The sequence below is a fragment of the Nerophis ophidion genome, linkage group LG11 (genome assembly GCF_033978795.1).
Source record: "Nerophis ophidion isolate RoL-2023_Sa linkage group LG11, RoL_Noph_v1.0, whole genome shotgun sequence".
Classification (NCBI taxonomy): Eukaryota; Metazoa; Chordata; class Actinopteri; order Syngnathiformes; family Syngnathidae; genus Nerophis; species Nerophis ophidion.
The window spans coordinates 48135020-48145276 of NC_084621.1; the positions used below are offsets into that span (position 1 = coordinate 48135020).

Genomic DNA, 10257 nt, shown 5'->3' on the forward strand with positions numbered 1-10257 from the left:
ATAAAGTACATTTCTTACAAGTATCAACCCTGCAGGACGAGGAATAGCTAAACATACTTCACTACACACCGTAGCTAACCGGCGTTACCGCTAATGACGCCGTTCCTGAATGCAAACGCCATGGGTGGATCTACACCTGACATCCAGTGCAATGATACCAAATACAGGAGCGTATCTAGTCGATACTACTATGAATACATCAATAATTTTTGGTATCACAAAATCTTCCTTTGTTTTTTATGAATTCATGTTATGTTTATAAACTTAGTAAACACGACCCTGGCCATTTGAGGACTTTGAATATGACCAATGCATGATCCTGTAACAACTTGGTATCAGATTGATACCCAAATGTGTGGTATCATCCAAAACTAATGTAAAGTATTAAACAGGAGAAGAATAATTGATTATTACATTTTAACAGAAGTGTAGATAGAACATGTTAAAACAGAACATTAGCAGACATTACCAATAAATGAACAAGAAGTTTAATAATTCATTTTTTACTGCTTGTCCTTGATAATTTTGACAAAATAATTGAATGGAAAATGACACATGTTACTGCATATGTCAGCAACTAAATTAGGAGCCTTTGTTTGCTTACTTTCTACTAAAATACAAGTTGTCTTGTATGTTCACTATTTTATTCAAAGACAAACTTGCAATAAGAAACATATGTTTTATGTACCGTAAGATTTAAAAAAATTAATAAAGCCAACAGTGCAATTTTTTGTGGTCCCCTTTTATATAGAAAAGTATCAAAAAGTACCGAAAAGTATCACAATACATTTTGGTACCATACCGGTACCAAAATATTGGTATTGGGTTAAAATTATTTCACAATAAAGTTAATGTCGGCTCCAGTTTTGACTCAATAAAGGAAAGAGATGAGACATTGTCAGTTGTTCGTAAATGTTGTCGTTTGTTGGCAATTGATTAAATAGATCTCAAGACAAGTTTGTTCAGTAGGCGGCTCAGTGCAGGTGCAGGGATGAGTTATTTTCTGTCAGTTTTGCCTGAAGGCATCAGGACACAAAATGAGCGTCTGTCCTGTGAAACTCAGGGAATAACCTCAGCAAACTAAATTTGTTGTGAGGGTCATGTAGTCGACAATAACTTGAAAGCTTTGTGGTCTCACTTTTGGAGGTTTTTGTTTTATCCAACATGTACATTGTTTACAATGCATACTGTATGTGTATTTTGATCCAGGTATTGTCTTTCTTCCTCGTTATACCAATTTCAGTGGCTCTGACTCTAAGTTATATTTTTACAGTAATTAAAAAATAAATAAATAAATTAAAAAAAATATATATATATATATATATATATATTTATACTGTATATAAGTACATCAGGAGGTTATGTGATTGCAATGGTATGTCTGGTGAGTAAATCAAAAAGTTATGGGCAGATTTTCCGGAAATGACAAAAATAAGATAAGGAACAGGTGTTCCTTATCTGATGTGTTAATTAACAGATGTGTTAATTACTTATTTATACTGTACTGTCCTTAACATTCTTAGTGTGTGTCTGCTTGCACCCCGCCTCCTCCCTACAAAGACAAAAAGAGTGGTTGAGTGACAAAAGGGTTTGATCTGTTTGCTTAGTTCTGCAACAGATAACTCAAAAGAGTTTTGGCTGTGTTTTGATGAAACTTTTTTTAATCCATTGAGGCAATGACCATTTTTTCAATGTGTTTAGCATATAACGAGGCAAATAAGGTTTGACAAGACTGACCAGTATAGTAGCATTTTTTCATGTGATTTAGTCATGAAACAGTATTTATTTTAACTTACATATTTTGAGGCTATTTTGAAAAAAACAACAACATTTTTGTAGTAAAATGTTAACTTCTTAGGACTACATAATTCATAAAATGTTATATGTTTTAGTTAGAAGTTGGACACTTTATTTCATCTTTCAGTGCAAAACTTTATGAGTTTTGTATCACGCAGACTATGACATTTTCTGTATGGAGACATTTTATGCATGGAGCTGTCACATGCTCATCTTGCTGGAAAATACTCAAATTCAGTTCTACATAGGGGAATTTTGACTAATTTTCAACTAAAAACATCATGACCCTGTTATATTTAAGGAGTATTTAATGATTAACATTATTCTAGGATCTTGGGTGTACAAAAAAGTTCAGTTACAAAATCATTAAAATGATGGTTGAAGGAGAGATTATAGGTTAAAAGGCTAATTATATAAAACAAATATACAGGATAACATTTTTTTTTGTAGTCTACCTCGCTGTCTCCAGCCTTAGGTAATCTGTCATACAATGTGCTTTTGAATCAAACACTCTTTTGTCTGTCAACAACCGTCTAAGAAAACTGTAAAACTGACAATGATGACTGGAGCTCTGTCTAGTGCCAACACAACTCTTATAATAACACAATAGATACAGTTGATACTGCTGTTCTTTTACCTTATGAAATAGAGGAACAACATTGATTTTCTTCACCTTGCTGTATCCTTTCTCCGCAGAAACGCACCAGATCTTTGGAGGATGTTTACTAAGCTGACACATTATGGCTCAACCCTTCCATTTTCTACCTGAGACATCCACGGTGCAGGAAGGAACAATACCACAACTGCAGTACTTACTGTTACACTATGTGGGACAACACCAAGTCATCTTTTGCGACATTATTAATAGCTAAAAACTGTATTAAAAAAAAAAAAAAAACATCCTGTGTACTGTTATTGTTCAGAAAAAAATGGTTTAAATGGCCAGCAACAATATGCAATAAACTGTATTTATTATATATATATATATAACACGTTTGTATTTTTTTACACCTACATTCCGTTTATTCGTATATAAATGTTAAAGGGGAACATTATAACCAAACCTATGCAAGCGTCAATATATACCTTGATGTTGCAGAAAAAAGACCATGTATTTTTTAACCGATTTCCGAACTCTAAATGGGTGAATTTTGGCAAATAAAACGCCTTTCTGTTTATCGGTCTTTTAGCGATGTCATCAGAACGTGACGTCACCGAGGTAATACACCCGCCATTGTCATTTTCAAAACATTACAAACACCGGGTCTCAGCTCTGTTATTTTCCGTTTTTTCGACTATTTTTTGGAACCTTGGAGACATCATGCCTCGTCGGTGTGTGTTGTCGGAGGGTGTAACAACACTAACAGGGAGGGATTCAAGTTGCACCACTGGCAAGAAATCTGCCGCCAGACCCCCATTGAATTTGCCAGAGTGTCTGCACATTTTACCGGCGATGCTAAGACAGACATGGCACAGAGATGTATGGATATCCTGCAGATGCATTTGCAAAGATTAAGTCAACGAAATCACAAAGGTGAGTTTTGTTGATGTTGTTGACTTATGTGCTAATCAGACATATTTGGTCACGGCATGACTGCCAGCTAATCGATGCTAACATGCTATGCTAATTGATGCTAACATGCTAGCTGTATGTACATTTGAAACTAGATACCCACATTTAATGCGAAACAAACACTTACCAATCGACGGATTTAAGTTGGTCCAGTGTCACAAGATGCGAAAGTCCTGATCGTTTGGTCTGCATATTTTACCGGCGATGCTAATAAGGCAGCCATGCTATGGGCCACTTCATTAGGTACACCCATGCTATGGCCGAATAGCGTCAATAGCTATTCGCTCAATAGCTTCAATTTCTTCTTCAATTTCGTTTTCGCTATCTGCCTCCATACTCCGACTATCTGTTTCAATAAATGCGTAATCTGTTGAATCGCTTAAGCGGCTGAAATCCGAGTCTGAATCCGAGCTAATGTCGCTATATCTTGTTGTGGTAACCGCCATGTTGTTTGTATTGGCCGCCCTGTATGACGTCACAGGGAAATGGACAGTCGCATCGCAAATAGCGAAAATCAAGAACTTTAAAGCTTTTTTTAGGGATATTCCAGGAGGTGTAAAATTTTGAAAAAAACTTCGAAAAATAAAACAAGCCACTGGGAACTGATTTTTATTGTTTTTAACCCTTTTGAAATTGTGATAATGTTCCCCTTTAATGCTGCCTTCCTGTAATGATGCTGAAAACAGTGAATGCTGATGACATGGAATCCTGAAAGTCTTAACGCAATCCTGACATACAATTTCCATAAAACCAGCCAAAAAAACACTTTTTTGGAACATCCTTTCCCAGGGGGATTTTAAACCATATGGGACTTAAGGTATGTTGTCAGTATAAAGTACTTATTTTCAGGGAAGCTTCATTTACACAGCATATGATTTGTGACATTGGACCGAACTTTTAGAAAAGACAGGATAATTCTGTACTATCGCTTTCATAATTTATGACAGAGTCCTGCGGGCAAGTCTGTTCGCATCGTATATCTAGAGATTTTTTTTTTTTTCTTGACATACAGAATTACATGCTATATTCTACATGATGTCCTTAATAAAACGGCGTTTGTCAAGCTGCTGATACAGTAAAGTCTTCTGAAACCAAATGCCCCCTCCAATTAAGGATGTCAACTGTAGATTTTCAACCGGCAAATCATAGCCTTCAAATCATGCAATCAATCTGCCAAAACCATTCAGAGTCCTGGCCAATAACAGCTGTACCGGAGTTTTATTGAATGATGCTGACAATCAAAGAAATAAACAATGTCACACGTCTATGGCACTTTTATTGATGAAAAGCATGCACTGTTGTGTAAACAAAGTATTTTTGAATTTGCCAGCAAATCTTGGGCAGAAAACACCTGCCATCTTAGTCAATGAAACATTTTTTTGACTGAGAATACAATTCTAAATAGAATTTAAAATAAGTGAACTACTAACAACAAGATGAGACACAGCCGCATGGACAGAACACTATTAGGGAGAGAACAAGATGAGCCAGGCTAACCAGACCAGGTGAAACCACTAACAGACAACAAGCAGCCCAACAGAAATGAAACATTTCATAAGGTTTATTAGCGTTGCTCTTAACAGTTTTTTTATCTTTAAAATTTGAAAAGACCAGTCTTGTAGATCAGTGGTTTTCAACCTTTTTTCAGTGATGTATCCCCTGTGATCATTTTTTAAATTCAAGTATCCCCTAATCAGAGCAAAGCATTTTTGGTTGAAAAAAAGAGATAAAGAAGTAAAATACAGCACTGTGTCATCATTCTCTGATTTATTAAATTGTATAACAGTGCAACATATTGCTCATTTGTAGTGGTCTTTCTTCAACTATTTGGAAACAAAGATATCAAAATAACTAAAAACTTGTTGAAAAATAAACAAGTGATTCAATTTTAAATAAAGATTTCTACACATAAAAGTAATCATCAACTTAAAGTGCCCTCTTTGTGGATTGTAATAAAGATTCATCTGTATTCATGAACATAATTCTAAACATTTCTTCACAAAAAAAGAAATTTTTAACATCAATATTTATGGAACACATCCACAAAAAATCTATCCTTCAACACTGAATATTGCATTGTTGCATTTCTTTTCACAGTTTATGAACTTACATTCATATTTGTTGAAGTATTATTCAATAAATATATTTCTAAAGGATTTTTGAATTGTTGCTATTTTTAGAATATTTAAAAAAAATCTCACGTACCCCTTGGCATACCTTCAAGTACCCCCAGGGGTACGCGCGTGTACCCCCATTTGAGAACAACTGCTGAAGATGACTATGAAACTATAATTGGCTGCTAACTTCTGTTGTTGCTACTGGATTTACTTAAAACATTATCATAAGGTAATTACATATTGATCAACCTAATAGAACTAAACAGCTATTCTTATGGTAAAACATTCTGAGTTTGCCAAAATAAATTGGGAAAAAATCGTAATCCGGTTAAAGTTAATTATTTCATTGTTTTTGTTTAAAACATGAAAACATTTCATTGTTTGTATATTTTGAAAAATATTCATAATATGCATCATTGTGATAATTGCATATTAATACATCTAAATTATTTTGTATAAAGTCAAAACAGTAAAGTTGTGATAAATAACACATTGTTTTTCTGAGAAAAGAAAAAAAAATAGCATAACATACAAATATTTTGTTTTTACATTTTGTTTTGCTGAGGTTTACGGGTAAACTGGAGCCTATTCCAGTTCACTTTGGTTGAGAATCAAGGTACTGTACATCCTGGTTATGTCAAAAGTCAATAACAACTTCTTACATTTTTTACCAAATCTGGAAAATAATGATTCCAGAGATTTGAATATGATACCACAGCCACAAATCCTTCATTGACGTGACAGAAGAGGAAATAACCAATGTTGTATGTAAATCAACCTATGACTGTAACAAAATTGATACAGAAACAGTAAAAAAAGTCATTAAAAATTCAAAAGAGCTCAGAACTTGTAACGTACATCAGAAATGTATCATTACATACTGGTGCATTCCTAGCTGTACATTGTATATATTTGACTGGAGATTAACACCAGGTAATACACTATAAACCTATATCCGTATCTAAACAGTTTTTGAGAATCATGGGAAAAATATATCACAGACCATTACTTCATAAATAAAAGTGGAATATTTGCAGGCAGTCAATGTGGATTCAGAGCTAATGTTTTAACATAAAACGGCCTCGATCGATATAATGCAGAAAATTAACAATGCAATTGATTGTAAACAGGGTCGAGCCGCAGCATTGATGGACTTAACAAAATCATTTAACACAATGGATAGTTAGTTGCAGTGACCTGTGCTGGTTGATACAACCAATAACAACAGAGCATTTCAGGTCAGATCGGGTCGCACTGTGGACATATTTTTGTTGAAACTACATACACCATAACTTTTATGGACATAATTTCTAGGCGCAGTCAAGGCGTTTCCAGTGAGGGTTGGACTCTGACAAGGCTGTCCTTCGTCACCGATTCTGTTCATAACTTTTATGGACAGAATTTCTAGGCTCAGTCAAGGCGTTGAGGGGTTCCGGTTTGGTGGCCGCGGGATTAGGTCTCTGCTTTTTGCAGATGATGTGGTCCTGATGGCTTTATCTGGCCGGGATCTTCAGCTCTCACTGGATCGGTTCGCAGCCGAGTGTGAAGCAACCGGAATGAGAATCAGCACCTCCAAGTCCGGGTCTATGGTTCTCGCCCGGAAAAGGGTGGAGTGCGATCTCCGGGTTGGGGATGAGACCCTGCCCCAAGTGGAGGAGTTCAAGTACCAAGGAGTCTTGTTCACGAGTGGGAGAGGAGTGGATCGTGAGATCGACAGGCGGATCGGTGCGGCTTCTTCAGTAATGCGGACGTTGTATCGATCCGTTGTGGTGAAGAAGGAGGTGAGCCGGAAGGCAAAGCTCTCAATTTACCGGTCGATCTACGTTCCCATCCTCATCTATGGTCATGAGCTTTGGGTCATGACCGAAAGGATAAGATCACGGGTACAAGCGGCCGAAATGAGTTTCCTCCCCTGGGTGGCGGGGCTCTCCCTTAGAGATAGGGTGAGAAGCTCTGCCATCCGGGAGGAGCTCAAAGTAAAGCCGCTGCTCTTCCACATCGAGAGGAGCCAGATGAGGTGGCTCGGGCATCTGGTCAGGATGCCACACGAACGCCTCCCTAGGAAGGTGTTTCGGGCACGTTCAACCGGTAGGAGGCCACAGGGAAGACCTAGGACACGTTGGGAAGACTATGTCTCCCGGCTGGCCTGGGAACGCCTCGGGATCCCCCGGGAAGAGCTAGACAAAGTGGCTGGGGAGAGGGAAGTCTGGGCTTCCCTGCTTAGGCTGCTGCCCCTGCGACCCGACCTCGGATAAGTGGAAGATGATGCATGGATGGATGGATGGATACATACACCACTACCAGAAATAGACTGACTCACGAAGGTGAGTCTGATCTATGGAGATGTCTGCTTTCCTAACAAAATAACCAATGTAACAAATCACAGCAAATCTTCAACGGCCCGTTTAGAAGGCATAATTTATTTTTGTTTGAATTAAAATTTTAAGCACAACAGCAAAATATGACCCTTTTGACTTTTATACATCACAACTATGCAGAGTATAATACAATAACAACATGTTTGTATGATAACAGCGATACAATTTTTTATTTCATTATTGGATTCACCAAAATTCATTCTCACTGAGGCTTTGGCCCGTATGAATAATTTTCAGCTTTACTAACTTTCAGAATATTCTCAATATGCATATGGAGGTACATCTGTTACTGCATGTTTGTGTACCATTTGCTGAGTGGGTGGTTGTAGAAAACATATGATGATGTCTGTGTATGTGTTTTTTTTTTTAGGCTTTTACTTGCATAATGAGTGTGCCCGTATCTTTATGTAGACATCATGCAGATGGCTGAGAACACTGTCTACATTATGTGTGCCCTGTACAGTGTAGAGCATGTGCTGGTGGGTGTCTGTGTATGCTCCTAGTATGTAGGTCACCAATATATTCCTGATGAGGTCTTGTCCTCTGGAGGACTGTACAGATATGACGACCTAAATTAGACCCCATTATCTCCGTACGTATGTGTGTAACTATGAGAAGGACACACCAAGGCCCCAGTATCAGGCAAAAAAGTCAAAAGCATTTGGCTTCGCTTTTTGACATGGTTTTGCTTTCAGTTGGCTTTCGGAGTGATTTTGTGTACGAAATGACATATTTCTAATGCAAGGGTAGGGAACCTATGGCTCGCGAGCCAGATGTGGGTCTTTTGATGACTGCACCTGGCTCTCTGATAAATCTGAGCTGACACTGCTTAACACAATAAGTAATGAATAATTCCACTTGTAATCAAAGTGTTAAAAATAACGTTCAAAACACAAAACATGCTCATGCATTTGAATCCATCCATCCTTTTTTTCTACCGTACTTGTTGAAGAAGTTGCATTAAGGGTAAGAAGTGATTTATTTATGATTGGTTAGTTTAGGGCTTGCCCTCCTGGGGGTTCTTCAGACCACCAAGCACCGACATGAGAGCCTGTTTCAGGGTTACAATATTTTTTATTTTTCAATAAGTCTCTCAGTTGCTTTCCAGCAATTGTCTTTTTCTCTTTCGTTCTCGCTCGCACTCTGGCTCCAGCCCCAAGCCTGTCTCTCCTCCTGGCTGCTGCTTGTAAGAGAGCGACAGGTGATTAGATAACAAGGCCCAGGTGGGCCATCAACGCACCTGTCGCTGATTTCGAGGCCAGTCCTGGCACACCCCTCTTCGCTGCAGACCCGCAGGCCACGCCCCCTCCACAGTTAGCTTCCGGATAAAAATGTTATTACAAATAATAAGAGACCTATCATACTTTAGAAATGTTGGTCTTCCTTAAAAATGCCTGCGTTTAGTTGTGTTTAGTGTTGAAAAAAATATTATATAGATCTTACGGAAATACATTTTAAAATATTTGGATTCTTGGTTCTCTCAGCCAAAAAGGTTCCCGACCCCTATTCTAATGCATTCTATGGCATGTGTGTGTGCGTATTGGGCATCATCAGACGTTTGGCCTGTCACCACTGACCTCGGACAGTAAGTATTCATTTTTTATTATCATTATTTATTCTAAAAGCTAATCCATACTGTTGTAACCGAAGCTGCTAATGAGCGTTGGGCATTACTCCAAGACAAAAATGTCAGCTGTATTGGCCCAGCAGTGGTCATTTGCTCTGGTGTTGTCAAATGAAGGGAACATATACAACATTTATGAGAGGTGTGTGGTAATGACGAGGACCTATTCCACTGTCATAATAAAAGGCAGTAAAATAATTTTAATGCTGAGCTTGTGCTGAATACAATCTTGGCATTGTTAGAATGGTATAATTAAAAATTTAATGAGGCTTCAGAGAGAGAGCTAAGGTCATCATAAAAATTGTCGTAGACCAATGTCAAACATGTACAGTATGTTTAAGGAGCTAAACAAATGCTTGACTGCAATTATGACATATGGGTAAGATTTATATGGCTTCCTATGATGAACGTATATATACTTGTGAGTTCTCTTCACTTTGTAATTATACAGTAAAACATATTTCTACAAAACAACCACTTTTACAAAACCATCTGTCAACCGACTTTTTTTTTTTTTTTTTACTAAAAAGTGTCTGCTGAATTGACATCATAACACATGGTTGACCTGTTTGGTCGACATACCATTTTAGAGCCAAATGTGTTATGTACACGAGGGGTGGAAGAAGACGACGCCACGAAGAAGCTCAGGTTACCGGGTTATTTGATGAGTGTGCGGGAGGTGTATGCTACTCTATGTGTTTTTTGGCGGGACTATGTGTGATTTTAACCATGTGAATAATACTAGATGATGTTGTAGGTACGTGATGG

The 10257-nt window shown here is 37.6% G+C and overlaps 1 protein-coding gene across 7 annotated transcripts in view; it reads left to right on the forward strand.

Moving 5' to 3' along the window:
- Positions 1-2922, forward strand: part of LOC133562210 (uncharacterized) — a 243489-nt gene extending 240567 nt beyond the window's left edge. For 2 of the 7 annotated variants that reach the window (XR_009808854.1, XR_009808855.1), the window contains one exon: positions 2494-2886. The gene's annotated coding sequence lies outside the window, so the exon portion shown is untranslated. Of the gene's footprint in view, positions 1-2493 lie in introns of all 7 variants that reach the window. The other 5 variants (XR_009808856.1, XR_009808852.1, XR_009808851.1 and 2 more) reach the window with 5 other exon arrangements.
- The last annotated feature ends 7335 nt before the right edge of the window (positions 2923-10257 follow it).